The sequence below is a fragment of the Lepidochelys kempii genome, chromosome 2, assembly GCF_965140265.1.
Source record: "Lepidochelys kempii isolate rLepKem1 chromosome 2, rLepKem1.hap2, whole genome shotgun sequence".
In the NCBI taxonomy this organism is placed as follows: domain Eukaryota; kingdom Metazoa; phylum Chordata; order Testudines; family Cheloniidae; genus Lepidochelys; species Lepidochelys kempii.
In genome coordinates this window covers 208110049-208130443 of record NC_133257.1, presented here as the reverse complement: position 1 = coordinate 208130443, position 20395 = coordinate 208110049, and positions in this window count along the sequence as shown.

Sequence of the window (20395 nt, the reverse complement as noted above, 5' to 3'; positions counted from 1 at the left end):
TAGAAATGATTATTTAAAAGAGGGTCATCTTTCATTACCAGCTCTATCAAAGCATTGCACTTTCTTCCTGTTGGTTAAGTTCTCCCCATGAACTATACACGTAACTTTGACTAACTTTAATGAGTGAAATGTATGCACATGATAAGAAAAATAGACGTATACTTCTTCAAATTAATCATGATCCAATCCTGCCAAGTATAAAATGAAGTTTGTTTTAATCAGAATGGTTAAACAGTGAGTTACCTCAAAGGTACATCTTTGTTCTAAATAATCAAAGGGTATTATTGTGTCTCTTTACAATTTGGCGTAATGATAGTCACTTACATTTATATAGCAGCTTTCATCGAGAAGAATCCCAGAAAGGTTTTCGAGTCTAGCAGCTGACTGACAAACTATCCAGGAATCATTTTGTCTAGTGCTGATGTGCAGCCACCCCTGGGGTGGAGCACAGTAGCTGTTCACATCAGTACACTGCAACAACAACAGTTTAGGGTAGGAAGTGAAGATTATATTATCCAAGTGAAATTAGGGCTGCAGTATTAGGTAGTCAAAATATAGTTACCCTAGGTGGAAACTGACTAGGGCATTATCTATTCTTGCATGAAGATCCATGGCATATTTAATGGCAGCCAAGTGGTCAAGACTTCTGCTGTCTATCACATCCTAAACATGGCACCTCCTGCAGCACACTCATTTCCTGAACAGCATTTTGGGACATTGGTTTGGTACTAATGCAGTGGGCAGAATGCTGCCTATTTGAATCACCAATGCTTTCTTACTGTAGCAAATGAGCTAATACTGGTGGTCTCCCATCCAGACACTGACCAGGCCCCCCATGGTAATGTATTAAATCAGACACGGTCACAGCCCAGAATGCTATTGCCACATAGTATACTGTTGTATACAGATTAGGAGTATTTCAGCAATAAAATAGACCAGTGCTTTTATGAAATGAAGACCTATTTTCCATGTCTCCAGTCAGAGAACCCTCATTAACATGAGAACACCAGTGAACTATCACGGGAAAGGCTGCAGAGTTACAGGAAAATTTCCCTAAGCTAGCTGGAGAGGGGGGTCCACTGGGGTTGAGCTAAGAAGAGATGGAACATCTGAGTTATAAACCATTACAATACAATATAACAGCAATACCTTAACAGTATACTGAAATACTAAGGGACTGATCCAAAGCCCATTATAGTCAATGAAACGATTTCCATTGATTTCAATGGGCTTTGGATCAGGCCCACTTTTCGGAGTGAGGAAGAATCAAAGCTGTAACTGAGGAGTGAGGATGAAACTTGTTCAGGAAACAGCCATTTGCAGGTGATGTTATTACTCATTACTAAAATTCTTCAGAGCTAGATGTTGTATGAACTGGATGCGGCTCCTTATTTGTACATGGGTAACTTATACAAAAGATCAACAACATGCACCCTTTCTAAAGAATACTTGAACAGGTAAACATCCTTTACAACAGGTTTCAGAGTAACAGCCGTGTTAGTCTGTATTCGCAAAAAGAAAAGGAGGACTTGTGGCACCTTAGAGACTAACCAATTTATTTGAGCATGAGCTTTCGTGAGATATAGATATATTCACATATCTATTCAGGGGACACCATCACAGGGCCTAATAACATCAGCCACACTATCAGAGGCTCGTTCACCTGCACATCCACCAATGTGATATATGCCATCATGTGCCAGCAATGCCCCTCTGCCATGTACATTGGTCAAACTGGACAGTCTCTACGTAAAAGAATAAATGGACACAAATCAGATGTCAAGAATTATAACATTCATAAACCAGTCGGAGAACACTTCAATCTCTCTGGTCACGCAATCACAGACATGAAGGTCGCTATCTTAAAACAAAAAAACTTCAAATCCAGACTCCAGTGAGAAACTGCTGAATTGGAATTCATTTGCAAATTGGATACTATTAATTTAGGCTTAAATAGAGACTGGGAGTGGCTAAGTCATTATGCAAGGTAGCCTATTTCCCCTTGTTTTTTCCTACCCCCCCCCCCAGATGTTCTGGTTTAACTTGGATTTAAACTTGGAGAGTGGTCAGTTTGGATGAGCTATTACCAGCAGGAGAGTGAGTTTGTGTGTGTATGGGGGTGGGGGGGGTGTGAGAAAACCTGGATTTGTGCTGGAAATGGCCCACCTTGATTATCATGCACATTGTAGGGAGAGTGGTCACTTTGGATGAGCTATTACCAGCAGGATAGTGAGTTTGTGTGTGTGGTTTTTGGGAGGGGGGTGAGGGGGTGAGAGAACCTGGATTTGTGCAGGAAATGGCCCAACTTGATTATCATGCACATTGTGTAAAGAGTTGTCACTTTGGATGGGCTATCACCAGCAGGAGAGTGAATTTGTGTGGGGGGGTGGAGGGTGAGAAAACCTGGATTTGTGCTGGAAATGGCCCAACCTGATGATCACTTTAGATAAGCTATTACCAGCAGGACAGTGGGGTGGGAGGAGGTATTGTTTCATATTCTCTTTGTGTATATAAAGTCTGCTGCAGTTTCCACAGTATGCATCCGATGAAGTGAGCTGTAGCTCACGAAAGCTCATGCTCAAATAAATTGGTTAGTCTCTAAGGTGCCACAAGTACTCCTATCCTTTACAACCTGATCAAAAGCATCTCTCCGTTCTACAATTTATGATGTTTCTAAGGAGGTTTATTTTAAGAAAACTTACAAATGAAAATTTAATTGCGGCATTCTTGTAGGTTTAATCTTAACCAAGACTAACATTCAGTCTTTATGTTTCTAAAATAATGTGTTAAAGAAGCAGAAGTGAAATAATTATCATACAAGTTGCTTCACCAAACATATGGCAATTGGGAAGAAATATGGACTAACTTTTCAGGCTGTATCCTTTCCTTCACAGTTGCCAGTTGCAAGGTGTTTCTGGAAATGCTGTCATTTTTAATCATGGCACACAATATGTGTCAAGTTTGTTAAGATAACCTATTGAATGACAAGAAAAGAGGTAGTAATTTAAGACTATATTTGAAACATCTGAGGCTCACAAAAATGATTAATAATTTTTAAAAATGACATACGAGTTACAGATTCCATAAACTAGCACCTATTAAATTGGTGGGCCAAACTTTTCCATGGTATAACGCCAATGAGTTCAACATGAATTCATCTGGCCCATTGTTTTAATGCTGCTTCAGGACATTAATCTAACTGAAAATGAACATTCAGAGGTTAAATAGGCAAAAACCAAGGTATGTTTCTTGTGAAAATACACTAGCAGCCAGTTCACAGGTCAGATTAAGGGCTCTTCTCCAAATCCAATAGAGTTTTTTCTGACCCAGAGGCCCACTGGTGGTGAACTACTCTTGTGTCAGCAACTTTTATCAGATCTGACATGCTCATAGACTCATAGACTTTAAGGCCAGAAGGGACCATCATGATCATCTAATCTGACCTCCTGCACTTTGCAGGCCACAAAACCTCACCCATCCATTCCTGCTCACTACACCTAATATATTGTCATGATATATGCCCAAAATTGGCATGTACTATATCATTAGAAAACTAATAAATCACTGATCATTAATATTTGTGTGTGATGTATGTACAAGGTGTGTACAAAGAGTTATGGATATGTGCTAGAATTAAGTTCTGAAAATGTGTTTGGCAAGCAATGCATAATCCCAGACTCCCCTAGACAAAGGAATGTGTATTTGCTTGTCATCAGGCACAGATAATGAAGGCATATTTACATAAAAGGTAAACAAAGCCATCAATCTAGTGAGTGGGAGAGTATCATAGAATCATAGAATATCAGAGTTGGAAGGGACCTCAGGAGGTCATCTAGTCCAACCCCCTGCTCAAAGCAGGACCAATCCCCAATTTTTGGCCCAGATCCCTAAATGGCCCCCTCAAGGATTGAACTCACAACCCTGGGTTTAACAGGCCAATGCTCAAACCACTGAGCTATCCCTCCCCCTATCTTGCAAGGGTCTGCACTTCAAATGATAATTAATTGAATCAACCGATTGTATATAAAATTACCATACTATACAAGTGTATCAAGGACTTTTCTGAAATCTAACGGCACACAGGTGATTGAAATCAATGTGAAATGTATGTATTCATACTAAATCTGGAAAGATGGATATTTAATTATATTATGCTTTACAGTCTCTGAGTAAACACAGGGAGAAACAGGTTTCTTCCAGACATGAGGGAAGGGAGCTATCTACGCATCTCCAATGAAATTAAGCAGAAAGTGTGACCAAAAACAATGGAAGCCCCATTTATATACGAATCAACAAAGGAATGGGAAATCCACAGGAAGGGAAGAAAAGTATTAGGTCATCCTGCGTCTGCGGACAAAAGAGTGAGTTTGGGAAGATATAAGGAGACAGAAGCAGTCATCTTGGCATCCACCACTGGACAAACACAAGGGGCCAGAGCTCTTGCAAGCTGAGAAAGATGGGTCCTTCAAACAACGGGGCTGAAGTCTTTGGGAACTGAATATAGTGAGAAACCTAGTTAGGCAAAGATCTTTCACCTAGGAAGACAAGGGAACCCAGGACCTTGTGATTCCATGGAAGGTCCTGTCAGAGAGATGGAACGAAAAAGATTAGTAAGAAATCTACCTTGAACCAAGTCTGTAAGTCTTAGCCCCTAGAAAGCATAGTCTACTTTTATTTGCTTGTAACCATTTTGTCTTTATCTCTTATACTTGAACTCGCTTAAAACCCCTCTCTTTTTGGTTATATAACTTGTTTTACTTTTGAATTGAAGTGATTATTAACTGTGTTTGAATTGAAGTGATTATTAACTCCAGCGAAAGCAACAAGCTGCTGTGCTTTTGAGCAATGGACCTCATGACTCTTCTGAATGTTTCAGGAGAGGGCTGGACATTTTAGGGCAGATAGTATCGGGGACATTCAGAACTGTGGGGGAGGGGTGGAGGGGGTTGCTGAGGTCACTTGGCTAGGAGTAACCTGGGCTGTTGGAGACCAGAGTGTGGCTGTGGTGTAACAACCAGGCTGCTGGAGTCAGTATTGCTGAACCAGGGCTGAGACAGACAGACAGGGCTTGTCTACACTATGCAGCTTTTAGTGACAAGGCGGTGTCAACACAGCCTTGTGGCTAAAAGTCAGCAAGAGTAAACGCTGTTTTTCGGTACTTTGTCGGCGCTTTTGCCAACAAAATACTTCCAACCCCGCAAGCGGCATTAGTTTTGTCGGCAGGAGAGTGCTCCTGCCGACAAAGCAACGTTCACACTGACACTTGCGTCGGCAAAACTTTTGTTTTTTGCGGGGAGGCTTTTTTAAATACCCGTGAAAGACAAAAGTTTTGTCTAAAACTTAGTGTAGTGTAGTGTAGTGTAGACAAGCCCACACTCAGCACATGGGCTTATATGCTGGCTGGGAGCGTCCAGACAGGAAGCTAGAGCAGCAGAGCATTTTAAGGCACTCAGGGCTACAGGACATTGAGGACAAGCAGTGACACAATCTCTCACTGGTCTGAATTGCACCCCAAACCGTGACAGTTTTTCACTCATCTGATCAAATGTGTATACTGATTAATGCCCTTGAAATTAAGTGGCAGATATTATGTATCATTAAAATAATGGCCAACATTTAATAAAACCATACTATAGCAACTAAATGGATGGCATGATTTTCAATGGTGCTCAGTACTCAAGGCTCTCATTGACGATCAGATAAACTGCAGGTGCTCAGGACCTCTGAATATCTGAGCACTTACTCAGGTTCCTAAATGTGGATTTAGGTGCCTATCCTTAGCCCCAGGTGGATTCTACAGAGTAGTCCTCCATGGTAGCTGTCTCTGTGACTTTTGGGGTGAGACAGAGGGTAGGCTGGTGGAGGAATGAGATCATGATCGGTGGGTCAGCAACAACGTAGAACCACTAGCTAAGCCCCCTCTCATCCCAAGAAGGCGAGTGCAGGGCCATGAACACCGCTATTGCCCTGACATTTCAGTAACAGCTGTGGAGTAACTCCACAGGGAGGGGGGGTTACATAGACAAAATACGGACAAAGGGCGCAATATGAAAAACAAGGTGACTGGTCACTTTTCCTTCCTTTTTAGCAATTTTGTTTCCTTTGTCTTACATTTTTAATGTAGACTACAAACACTGCCATTTCCTGACTTACTTTTTTTTTCTAAAATGAACACATCCCGTAACACGTCTGACTAGTTTGCTTTTCCAACTGCTCTGCTCAGGTGCATTTAAATTCGTGTGTGTTATCTTATACCCCCACAAAATTAGTTCAGTTTTTGCTTTCACCTATTGGGTGTGAAACTCAATACCAAAAAGTCAAAACATCCACAACACTGCTTTTCTTCTGATCTCTATGGGCAATCAGTAGACACCTCCAGAGAAGGGTAGGTTTTATTATAGTTATCAGTGCAAACCGCACAATTCAGGGGCACTTTGCTATAGAGCTTATATTCCCAAGTGATAACTATATTGCCATAGAAAGCAAGATCCTTTGCAGTCAAGCATGCCTGACATTGTTGAAGTTAATTTTAGCCATTTGCTCTCTCCATAAATCTGTAGTTAAGATTCTAAATCAAGCAATCTGGATTAAATCGATAACTGCTTTATTTCTCAAGTTGAAATAAGACTCACCACACCAGCAATCTCTATTGTAACTTTATAGCTGATTATCATCATTCATATTCACACTGAAGTTAGATATTCCCAGTTTGCATTTATGACCAAGCACGCTTCAGAGTGATGTATATAAATTGAGTTTTATTGATTATAGAACATCTGCTGGCACTTAAATATGTGAACATATAAGCATGAACATAAGATTTGCAAGTTCGCATTTTTTGATGCTCATAAAATTATAATTTATAATCTAGTACATTGTGTTATGTTTTCTTTATCACCTTCATAAAGATAAAGTAATGTAAGCAGAGGTTTTGGATTACAAAACCATTACAAGATTGCAAAGTCTTAAGGTTTTTATGATTTATGGAAGAAAAACTTCATTATTTTTCCCTTACATCTGACACCATTTAATTGCATTTTGCCTGCTGTGGAAGAAGAGATCTGCCAAACCATAACTATTGAAATCAGATCTGGAAATGTTATGAATACTGTTTTCTTACAGTACATTTATTGCTAAAGTTGGTGAGCAAACCGATTTTTGAAGATTTCAGAATCTGGTCAAATAGTTTTGGCCCCAGACTTCAAACAGATTGATTAGTTGATTTAGACTACAAGCACCTAGCCAGGATTCTAGGTGGAGGTGTGAATCCATGTATAGTCACATGCACTTTGGCACACATCTGACATGGGCAACTAACCCCTTCAGTGAAGGCATGAAGCTCAGGGAGTTGTTCACACCTACAGCATGAACAAAAATAGGTACCCTGACTTGCACATGCACATCAAAGGAGGCAACATGCATAAGGTGAGTGTTCATAATAAGGCATGAGCAATTATGCATCTGCTTGAAAATTTGGGTGTAAGTAACAAAAAATGTACCTGGAGATGAAAGGCCTTGTATCTAATTACAATTCTCCAGAGCTATCAAGTTCCCTCCCATCCACCAAAATTATAAAATGATCTCTCTTTCATTGCACAGTCAACACTGAGCTAAGACAATTACCCTGGCTGAATGTCAAGTTCTCTAAGGCAGTCATTTGAGCACCTCCGGGTTTATGGGCCAGACCTTTAGCTGGTGTAAATCAGCATAACTCCATTGATTTCCACAAGACTGCTAATGTAAAAACATTAATAATACCTAGTTCTTTTCATCAGTAGATCTCAAAGCACTTTACAAAGGAGATCAATATCATTGTTCCTATTTTACAGATGGAGAAACTGAGGCACAGAGCAGTGAAATGACTTGCCCTGGGTCACGCACCAGACAGAGCCAAGAACTGAACCCAGCACTCCTGAATACCATTCTACCAAAAAGCACTACCTTGATTAAGCATGTGCTTAAGTGCCATGTTAAATCAGGACCACAAGAGTGCTGAAAAATATTAACAACTTTGCAGTAAGGCCCTGAAAAACACACCAGTTGTGTGCAGCCTTGGGGTACTGGAAGTAAAAAAGGCAGAGGAGGTGTAGGGAAGGAGGGTCAGGAAATAAATGTAGGAAGCTGGAAGAGGACAGTTCACTGAAATGAAAATTAAACCTAAACACTTGGGGGGGGGCACCTGATCTCCAATAGTGAGCACAACTCTATCCTTGATTTGCAGACGTACAATAATTATGAAAACCTAGCCTATGCTGGTGCCCAAAGTATTAAAGAACTGAGTTTTTACTTTCAGTCAATATCATGACTATGCTAACAAATCCCTTCCCTCGCCCTCCCCCCTTACATCCAGAGCCTAGCCACTATTTACTGGGAATTAAAGACTGCACCTTTATTTACAATAAAACAAGCTAGACAAGTTAAAAAGCGTACAGGTGTGGACTCATGCACCAAGGTTACAGAGTGCATCACTAAATTATCTCACCAGAGGGCAGCCTTATTGACTTTAGGGAATAATATTTCCCAAGGAGATTGCCTCATTCCACTATGGGGAGTGGTGGCGAGATATAGGGTATAGTCTTCTGAAATTGCTCTCAATATCTATTTCCCCAATCCCCATTCATAATAACACCACCTTGTAAAGGGAGGTCAGTATCATTATCCTCATTTTACAGCTGGGGAAACTGAGGCACAGAGCAGGGAAGTAACACTTGCCCGAGGTCAACCGGCAGCAGCGCTAGTAATTGAACCTAGGTCTCTTGAGTCTCAGTCCAGTGCCCTATTCACTAGCTTTACTCACCTATTCCTGGATTACTTAGGGCTTGGCTCCAAGCAAAAACTGAAGTAGTGACTGAAGCCTTTGGATCAGCTCACCCTGCACATGCATAGACCCTGAACCTATGGTGGAGTTAGAGAAATCTCAGTCTCCTTTGGAAAATATAAAGGTGTGCACATGATCCTAAACAGGAGTCAGAGTCAAAACTTTGCTTCCTTTGTTTCTCTTTCTGACCATATCAGAAAGCATCCCAGCAATTTACAATATTTATTTCATGTCCATATTTTGTTGTATTCTCAGTTATTAGCCATAAAATAACTTTTTAAATAGTTATAAGCACTCAAATGTTCCACAAATCCTTCCATTTTTTTTCTGCAGCTCCTAAAATAAATAATAATCCCACATGTCTTCAGGTTCTATCATCTCCAGGTTCATAAATGCCTTGCATGTCCTGTTAAGCCAAAAATGTGCTAAATTTCTGACAGAAAAACAAGAGAGCAAGATCACAAGAACTTCCAGTCTAAATAAATTCCTTAAATTCCATATGCTCATCATGTAATTTTTTGTAAGGCCAGAAATACTCTTTCACCATTTTGTAGGGCTGTGAGTTGAGGTACAGTCTCTATCCACATATAAATGTCCTATTTACATGGCAGTTTATTGCACTGGCATACAAACAGGGTTTAGGCACACATTTTGAACAGACAAGTCCTATCTTTCATGTCTATCAAAACTAGTGCTTGAAAACAAACAGGTTCAGAACCAAATACCACTTGGATGTTTGTAAGGTACATTCCTCTGACTGTGACTGCTAAACCTTTTGCGTGATGGAAGCATTCATACGTTAAATAGTTTTGATTTTACAAGGCAACTGTATTAAGTCTGGTGTAATATCCCGTGCCCAAAGCAATATTTATGCTCTCAAAATTCCCATTGTTTTCAAAGAGAATGATGGCTATACAAAGAATGCAGGGCTGAGCCCCTGACAGGTCAACGTTCAGCTGAAAATCTTGTTGATGAAACAGAACTATCTGTAGATGTTAATCACAGAATCATAGAATATCAGGGTTGGAAGGGACCTCAGAAGGTCATCTAGTCCAACCCCCTGCTCAAAGCAGGACCAATCCCCAACTACATCATCCCAGCCAGGGCTTTGTCAAGCCTGACCTTCTAAGGAAGGAAATTCCACCACCTCCCTAGGTAACGCATTCCAGTGTTTCACCACCCTCCTAGTGAAAAAGTTTTTCCTAATATCCAACCTAAACCTCCCCCACTGCAACTTGAGACCATTACTCCTCGTTCTGTCATCAGCTACCACTGAGAACAGCCTAGATCCATCCTCTTTGGAACCCCCTTTCAGGTAGTTGAAAGCAGCTATCAAATCCACCCTCATTCTTCTCTTCCGCAGACTAAACAATCCCAGTTCCCTCAGCTTCTCCTCATAAGTCATGTGTTCCAGTCCCCTAATCATTTTTGTTGCCCTCCGCTGGACTCTTTCCAATTTTTCCACATCCTTCTTGTAGTGTGGGGCCCAAAACTGGACACAGTACTCCAGATGAGGCCTCACCAATGTCGAATAGAGGGGACAATCACATCCCTCGATCTGCTGGCAATGCCCCTACATATACATCCCAAAATGCCATTGGCCTTCTTGGCAACAAGGGCACACTGTTGACTCATATCCAGCTTCTCGTCCACTGTAACCCCTAGGTCCTTTTCTGCAGAACTTCTGCCGAGCCATTCGGTCCCTAGTCTGTAGCGATGCATGGGATTCTTCCGTCCTAAGTGCAGGACTCTGCACTTGTCCTTGTTGAACCTCATCAGATTTCTTTTGGCCCAATCCTCTAATTTGTCTAGGACCCTCTGTATCCTATCCCTACCCTCCATCGTATCTACCTCTCCTCCCAGTTTAGTGTCATCTGCAAACTTGCTGAGGTTGCAATCCACACCATCCTCCAGATCATTTATGAAGATATTGAACAAAAGCGGCCCGAGGACTGACCCTTGGGGCACTCTACTTGATACCGGCTGCCAACTAGACATGGAGCCATTGGTCACTACCCATTGAGCCCGACAATCTAGCCAACTTTCTATCCACCTTATAGTCTATTCATCCAGCCCATACATCCAGCCCTTGGTGAATCCATGCTGACTGTTCCTGATCACCTTCCTCTCCTCTAAGTGCTTCAGAATTGACTCCTTGAGGACCTGCTCCATGATTTTTCCAGGGACTGAGGTGAGGCTGACTGGCCTGTAGTTCCCGGAACTTCCTTCTTCCCTTTTTTAAAGATGGGCACTACATTAGCCTTTTTCCAGTCGTATGTGCTGTTCAGTAACAGCTAATAGAATCGAGTGGGAATCATTCACCATCAATTTATTCAGTGCATCAGGGGTTTTTTTATGCTTGCATAATGTCTGCATGCCAATTGTGATTTCATCAGATATATCATTACCTATATTTACTTACTGAATGTTTGTTTTTGAGGGTTTTTTTCCTTTTTTAACTGATTTGGAAAAATTCACTGCAAGCATTTGAGAGTATATATATATTTGAAATTCAAACTGTGCTGATTACTTGTAAGTTGTGATTAGGCAAAAGAGTAACATGGTATTATTTCTGTTCCCTGATTGTAGGAACATAACTTGTAGGCAAGAGGATGGCCTGAAGAAACCATTAAGGCTTCGAATCTCTCAGCAAGAGGGAGCAGTTTATGGAGCAGTAGCAAATAAAACATGATCAGGGAGCTTTAGAAAACTATATGCTTCCCCCCACCACCCTTTCTGAGTCCACAGACCTTCTTCAAAGCATCATCCTCAGTCAAATCAGACAACCAGAAGATTTGTTGGCTGGAAAAAAAGACAAATTCCATTTTTACTTCTTTTTTGCAGTCACACAAAATTATTGAGAGTCTGATTCTGAGGGGTAGATTCAGACCCTTACCTGGTTCATTCAGCTGCTTCTGTGATAGGGCACTGGCAATGTGTTTTGAAAACCTTGTACCTGCGCTTATGTCAAGCAGTGTTCCATCCCCAGGCCAGGTGGAGTCACGGGGGAAGGGTTAAGATTGTGGAATGTACAATGTGATATTTTACATGTGTGTGTTTATGAGACTGTAAAATTGAGGGCATTTGAATACTGTAATCATTTATTTTCATATTTTAAATGCTCAGGTTCTTGCTAACTGTAACATTCCTTTGGTAATACATCTATTTCAGATTTAATGTTAACTAGAAACTGTAACTTAAAGGAAATGGAGATGCTTATGTCCCTTTCATTTTAACAGGAGTACTTAAAGTTAAGTATGGGCTAAGGTACTTGTGACAAGAGTGCTGGGCAAAGGGTTGCTGATTCAGCCCTCTGTGTCATGCCAGTTCCCATTTAGGGGGATAGTTTAGAGCTGGCTGGAGATAACCTGACCCTAATTGGGGAAGCTGAGACAGTTGCTGCCTAATTAGCCTGGGCTGTATAAAAGCCTCAGAAGAAGGAAGCCAAAGGGGGAGCAGCAAGAAAGGGAAAAGGAAGGGGGGGGGAAGCAGCACTCCCCTCCTGCTGACAGTGAAGGGCCAGCTGTACATGGTGAAACAGTGGTAGGAACAAGCCTATGAATAAGCTGCACCAATGGTTACTAACAGTGGTGAGCTGGAGCCGGTTCACAGTGGTTCGTTGGAACCGGTTGTTAAATTTAGAAGCCCTTTTAGAACCGGTTGTTCCGGACAACCAATTCTAAAAGGGCTTCTAAATTTAACAACTGGCCAAAAGTAGCGCCTTAGGTGCCAACTCTCTGGGTGCTCCAGGGCTGGAGCACCCATGGGGAAAATTTGGTGGGTGCAGACCACCCACCGGCAGCTCCCCACCCAGCCTCACCTCACCTCTGCCTCCTCCCCTGAATGCACCGCCCCGCTCTGCTTCTCCGACGCCCCACCCCACCCCAGGTTTCTCGCAAATCAGCTGTTCATGGGGGAAACCAGAGAGGGCTGAGAAGCAAGCGGCGGCTTTGCGCTCGGGCCCAGGGAGGCGGAGGCGGAGGCAAGCTGGGGCAGGGAGCGGTTCCCCTGTGCCCTCCCTCCCCCCCCCCGGGTTACCTGCTGTGGTGCGGGCGGCCCTCCTCACGCCCCCAGGCCCCAGCTTGTCTCCGCGGGCCTGAGTGCAAAGCTGCTGCTTGCTTCTCAGCCCTCCCTGGCTTCCTGTGTGAACAGCTGATTCGCAGGAAACCTGGGGAGGGGCGGTGGGGCGGAGAAGCAGAGCGGGGCGGCGCATTCAGGGGAGGAGGCGGAGGCGGAGCAAAGGTGAGCTGGGGCTGGGTGCGAGGCGGGGAGCTGCTAGTGGGTGCTCTGCACCCTCCAAATTTTCCCCGTGGGTGCTCCAGCCCCGGAGCTCCCAGGGTGTCGGTGACTAAGGCGCCACTTTTGATGTGATTGGTGGGGGGAGCAGCCGCTCCCCTTGCTCCCTGCCAGCTATGCTACCCTGCCCCTAGGAGCCAGAGGGACCTGCCAGATGCTTCCTGGGAGCTGCCCCAGGTAAGCACCACTGGGACTCCCCACTTCGCCCCCCTGCAGGACCCTCTGGCTCTTTGGGGCGGGACTATTATGGTGGTCCACGAGACCCTTCTTCCCGGTTCTGGGGGAAGTCAGGGGACAGGGGAGTGGGGTGGATGGGGCAGGAGTCCCAGGGGGGCAGGCCACAACCTCCTCGTGGGGTGAGGAGGGAACCGGTTGCTAAGATTTTGGCCGGTCATCACTGATTACTAACCCCAGGGTCTCAGAGTGACTTTGTGGATTTAGCAGAGGCAGGAGGCAAGGGGGCCCTGCCATGCTCTGTTGCAGTACTGCATCAAGGTCAAAAGCCAAACCTTCCTGCCATTGAAATCACAGTAAATCTCCCAAGCATTAGGACCTAATCAATCTCCAGGACTATTTGTAACCTTTTTCCTTTCTGCCAACCAGCGCTGATTGTGGTGGGCTTTGTAATTTGGACACACATCCATTAGGAACTGAATAGAGACTCCCAAACTAATTTCACAGAGAACACTGAACCACCATCCCATGGTAATAATTTTAAACCAACTGCTTGCCGGAATTGGATTTGAACAGGTAACATAGAGATGAAAGGCCATACAATCTATTACCAATTCCCTGATTATTACAGTCCCCCAGACTTTATTTTTGAGATGTTGAATTGTGCTGCTGCTTATGTGCCTATGCTACACTCCAGTGAGAAATTAGCTACATACAATGCTACAGGTTGGAAAGTGTGAGATCATGAATAGAAGACCAGTGGTCAAATCCAGAGCCAGGAGGTGCAATGGCTTGAACCCACTGATCCCAGGTCTGCATCTGGTTCCAGGGGCTACATGAAACTTTTTCTCACTTTTATAAAATATTTACCATTAATTTCCATCCTTTGCTCAACAATCATTTATCTACAAATATCAGATTAAAACTAAAATTAGGAAAAGAGCCCGTGGTTAATGAGATAGGCTGCAATTCCTCAGTATCTAACTCAGGGCAAGCTGAAGGGAAACTAAACTGGGAAAGCTCTAATTAAAGGATTGCAGTCCAGATTCTCCTTTACTCTGCACCGTATGTGGTCATTTACAGCAGTGCGCCAGAGTTCTCATCTAGTTGAGTTTTGTAGGGGCATAAAAGATTACACAAAGCCTAAGGCCAGAGAATCTTGCCCAAGAGGTTTTTAAAACCTGTTTAAAAAAAAAAAAATCAAGAGAATTACTCCATGACATGACTTTATTTTTCTAGCCGACTTCATAAAACACCTGGCTAGAACAGAGCCACTGTCATAAATTGCATTTGTTACCAAATAAAAGTTAATAGCTGCCATATATTTGAAATCAATCCCCTATTATCATTATAGATTATTTACATAATGCTATAAGCATACATGTTGCTATATTAGGTTGCCAACCCTCCAGGAATGTCCTGGAGTCCCCAGGAATTAAAGATTAATCTTTAATTAAAGTAAAGATTATGTCATGTAATGAAATCTCCAGGAATTTGTCCAACCAAAGCTGGAAACCCTATATATAGTAGGCTAACGATGTTGTACAAAGTACCAGTCCTAAAGAGCTTACAGACTAAAGGCACAAATGGGTACACTACAACAGAGGACAAATACAAAGAGGGTGTGGTCATTATTGCTAGAATCCAGACCTGGACTGACAGATAAAGAGGCCCAGGCAACATATTTTGATGAGCCTACACAAAATGGTCCCATTCAAGTTTTCTGACCACTCTTTGTCCAGTCTGAACTAGGAATCCAGAGCTGCCTCCTGAGTCTTAATCATCCTTTCCTCGGCCCCCCAGCCCAACCTCCCTTCTTTTCAGGCCCTGTGTTTTGTGCCGTTCCACAAAATTCTACCCAGAATCCCCTACATTTAGCAGAACATTGGGGTATAATATACAAGGTCAAAAAAAAAGGGAAAAGTTACCCTGGAAAGTGAGACATGTCAGATTCCATGAAGTCCACAGGGACTTCACTGTTGCTATCATGGAAGGCACTCAGGTGATGGGCAGTAGTATACACTCTAAGACAGACAATTCTACACCAGCGGCGGTGGTAAATTAAGGGGAGTTATGGCAGAATGTTGTGGGCCACTCCCAAGATTGATGTACACGTGTACAAATGTTTGCTTTTTGTTGCAACGTTTTGGCATCTGACTTTACTAAATAAGAATATCAAATCATTTTCCCCAGTATCCCTTGCTTTTCTTCCTCCTCCTTTCTCTTTTCTGTTCCTGTCCACCAGCCTTCCTTCCTTCCTACTATAAGTGGCGTTGCTTTTCCTTCACTAGTTTCCATGTTCATTCCTCTCCTGCCTCTTCTTCATTATCCCCAGTCTCTTTCCCTGTCTCCCCCTGTACCTCTCCTTCTTCCTCAAACTCTAACACTGTCCCACCAGTCACCCCTATCCACCGGCACTGTGAGCTCACATTCTCAGTATCACAACCTCTGTTACCCACACACTGGTAATGCCAGAACTTCTCGCCCATACTTACACTGGTGCCCACATACTCACCCGTCATTTACAGGCCTAAGGACCTTCTCACCCCTCCTCAGCCCTGGATGGTCATTTCCTCCCCCCTCAGGCCACTGTGTGTCAGGAAGGGGTTCTGACCTGGGCTCCACTTGTTCTGCTTGATCTGAGATCAGAGCAATCAGGGCTCAGATCAAAGCTCCCACTCTGTACCAGTGCAACTGGCCCTGTAGATCATGAATGAGCCTGGTCCATTAGGCAAATGCCTGGTTGCCCAGCAACCCAGTCCAGGCCTGCTGGGGTGCTTCATGAAACAAGAGTGCTTACAGTTTTAGGGAGAAGATTGGTAGCTCGCACCTGTTAACTAGGAGGTCATGGGCAGCCACAGGACGCCCAGGTGCAGGTTTGTCGGGGGAAGATTTTGCTTTATTATGCTCCATGTAGGTTCCAGGGTGGCTGAGGAGGTGGTATGTGGTATTCAGCTTCCTGGGTTCATCAGTAATCTCCCTGGAGTCCAGAGAGATTACTGAAGAACCCAGGAAGCTGAGTAATACATACCACCTCCTCAGCCACCCCAGAACTTGCATGGGGCATATCAAAGGCTCAGGTTCTTCTTTGGGAAGAGATGCTGTCACACTGTGGCTTTTCCCAGGCGGTGTGGGGTCTGGGGCGGGGAGGTACGGCGCAGCTGTGGGTGGCCCAGGGCTCCTCCGGGCAGGTTGGAGGGGGCTCCTCCGGCTGAAGGGGGGCACTCAGGGCTCTGGCCTCTGGGGAGCGCAGGCAGAAGGGGCAGAGCCACGGGGTAGCCTCCCCAAAGGGGGGCTCCACCTGCCGTCCATGCAGGAAGTGATTTCAAGCAGAAGGGTTGGCCTGAAAGAAGGTATGAAGCCAGGAGTGGGCAAAGGAAACAAAAGGCATGGTCATGGAAATTTGAGGCAGAGCACAGGGAGTGGAAGGGATGAAGGCAGAGAGGAGGGCAGAAATGTAGGCAGGTGACGAGGTAGAGAGAACTTGGAGAGTGACACATGCCAGTTCTCTTGTTTTTCATTATAGTCTTCGTGTTGAGAAAGGAAATGTAACATTTCCTAAGAGGTGAGCACGAATGTCAAACTTTGATTGCGAGTGCTGAAACACTACAAATTCATGCATCTGGAGGCATGTCAAACCAGATTTGTTTTGTATCCACTGTAAGGGTTGTCCCCTTACTAACATTCACTGGGGGTGTTTTGGTTGGCTAGCTCCCCATACCAAAAGGGGAGAGGCTAATGCTCCAGATCAGCCTGATTGACCGGGTGGGCAGGCTAATCAGGGAGTCAGGAGGCCAGGGAGGTCCCGTCCTCCATATGAACTGGAATTGCCTGGGTCAGACAGAGTGGGGCCGAGCTAAGGAGAAAGCAGGGGCCCAAGCTGAGCTGGGGAGCAGAGCTGTGCCAGATCCAGAGAGAGCAGTCCCTGTTGCTGGGAGCAGAGCTGCAGCCCCAAAGCCAGAGACACAGCCCAGAGAGAGCAGACCTGCCCTGGGAGGAGAACTGTAGCAACCAGAGCCAGAGAAGCCAGAGAAGCAGCCCAGGGAGCTGGAGGCAGAGCAGCAGCAGTGCTGAGGCAGAGTGGAGCTGGGACTGGAACAGTATGGAGCCAGGTATGGTGAGCAGCTGGGAAGAGCGAGGGGGACCCTGGACAGCGGGCCCAGCGCAGGGAGATGCCCCGAGCCAAGAGGTCCTGCAGGCCAGACTTGGAGGGGGATCGTAACCCCGACAGAGTGGGGGCGACACTGGGAAGAAAGGTCCTGTCACCTAGAGCCTGAGGCCACTGCCAGAGCAAGTGTCCAACCCGCAGCATCCCTGCAGTACAGCCAGGGCCTGAGAAGGAGGCCGGGGACCTACAAGGAACAGACTGAACTGCCCTGACATTCCAGAGACACTGTTTGTAATGTTTCCTGCCACAGAGCGGGGTGATGTGTTTTCCTTTAACCTTTTCCATTTTTCCTTATTCCTTTTTAAACTAATTGCTGATTAAAGAAATTGTATTTGCTTTAAATTGCACGAAATGATCAGTGGGTCAGGGAAGTGCCCAGTGCAAACAGAGTACCCCAGAGTGGGGACACCCTAGCCCCTGTCCTAGGTGACCACAGCAAGGTTGGGGGTCGAGTCCCTGCAGAATCCTGGGCCCAGCCTTGTTGGGGTTACAAGGACTCTGCCAGACAGGAGAGTGGAAGGGGAGTCCTCAAGGACAGGGAGGCCTCTGGGTAAAGGAAGTGGGAGTGAGGACTCAGATTTTTCTGCTAGCCCATTTCAGCGGGGTAGTGCAGAAGCCAGGAAAGTTCTCCGCAATAGCGGGACCATTCCCCCACGTACATAATTGGCATCACGAACAGGATCCTATCCACAGGGTCCACCTCATTGGTTTACTGGTTGAGTTCTGGTTGCACTGTCCAGGCCTGGTCAAGAACCCTACCATGGCTGGAATTGAAGAACTATGGGCCCAGTTTGCTGAACTTCAGCACAGATTATCAGACCAAGCTGAAGCATTACAACAAGCTAGAACAGAACAGAGAGAAGCCTTATCACTGGCTAAGGCAGTAATAGACCAACAGGCAGCAGAAGCTAAGAAACCCACTACTATTTATGTCCCATGGGAGCAGAAGGTCATGGAGTTTGGTGGCTTCCCGACAAGACCAAGAGACATTACGGTAATGGAGTGGGTGAAGTCTGTGAAGGCAGCTCTGCGTGTGCTAGAGTACCTGAAGAAGATTGTGTAGACTTCACAGAGGAATACCTCAAGGGCCAAGCCAAGGTCACAGTAAAGTTCATGGCAGTGGCAGACAAGAAAGATGTGGAAAAGGTATTTGAACTCCTCCTAGAAGTGTATGGAGACAAGGTACCTATCGGAACTCGACTAAAGGAGTTCTTTGAGAGAAAGCAGGAGCCTGGTGAAACTATCCAGGCATATGCATATGACCTCCAGGAGAGAATGAGCAAAGCAGAACGGCGAGACCCTCAACGAGTTCCAGACCCAGATAGGGTTCTAAAAGAGCAGCTGGTGCTGGGGCTCTGGGACAACTCCCTCAGACGTGAAATGAAAAGGAGGTTTAAAGAAGAGCCCAGTAAGAAGTTCCATGAACTCATGCAGGCTGCCATTATGTGGTCCGAAGAAGAGGAAGTCCCCGTGGAAGAGAGAGCCAAGCCTAACCACTGTACAAGAAGTGGGGGCCACTGAATACAACTACTGGGGAAAAGACCCTGCTCCAAACACAGTTAATATTGGAAGGTTTAAGTGAAGCTGTCCAAAAACTGGCAGTCCAACAGGGGGAGATGCTGCAAGTGACGACCGAGTTGATGAAAGAAGAAAATCCAGTTAGTATGCCAAAGTATCCAAGGAGATTGGGATCCTGAAGAGCCCCACTGAAGGATGAGCTGGGAAGGTACCTCTGTTACACTTGTGAAAGGCCAGGGCATACTAGCTGAGAATGTCCACTGAGAAGGAGAGCAGAGTCCCAGGCACTGAAAACCAATGGGGTACCACAAGCGAGTGGTCCATCTACAGTAGAAGGTCAAGCAGTGGCAGAATGATTCCTAGGCCTGTCCTTGGTGGAAAATCACTCTGCATAAGGTGTTGAGAGGAATGTAGGCAGCACCAGCATATCTAGCAACTTCTGTAAGCGAGCATTTGGAGACTGTCTAACGGCTGACGTATGTATAGCAGAGGTGAGGACCAGATGTTTGTTAGATACTGGCTCAAAAGTCACCACCATTACGGAGTCACATTTTCAAAAATATTTGAAGGACCAGGAGCTTACCATGCACAGCACACGGTTTGTATGTCTAACAGCAGTTAATGGACTGGCAATCCCACTGGTGGGGTGCCTTGAAGCAGACAGAGTATATGGTCCAGACACTGCCAGGAAAATGCATCTTCATCCTGAAAGACAAAGTCTCAGAAGGGAGCCATATGGGAGAAGGAGTCCCAGGAATTCTAGGAATGAACATCATTGGTGAGCTGAAGAGGAGAAGGAATCAGGAGGATGAGCAGTCATGAGCACTCTATGAAGAATGCTGTGCTGAGTTGAGTATTGGCTTGAGCAGAAAGGCAGAGTCATTCCCTGGGCCCCACAAGGCGGAGTGGATATGTTAAAGTGGGAAGAAAACAGAAGACCATTATTCCTTCTTGGAGAGGGAAAATCCTTAATGAACGCTGCTGGATGCCAGGAAATACCAATGAATATTGAGTGCTGATAGAGCCTACATCTGGGTCAAGCCTGTGTAATGGACTTCAGTTAGCCAATGTACTGACTAGTGCCATCAAAGGAAGTGAGTCTTCTAAACTCAAGCGTGAAGGCTATGGAGTTGTAGCCTGAGGAGGTGATCCCTCAGGTGAAGGTAACATTTTCGGGAGAATGGAAATGAGCTTCAGGTGACAAGGAGGGAGAAGGGAGAAAGTTACCTTTTCTCAGAAAAGATGTGGTGGGAGACTACCAATTTCAGTTCCACCAACTTCCCAACTCACTTTCCTCTCCTGAACTTAGTCCAGAGAGTTCTTACCAATCTGGTCAAGATTTTCAAAGCAGCATAGGAAGACACGTATCTATATCCAGTGATGAGCTGCCAAAATCTTAACAACCGGTTCCCTCCTCACCC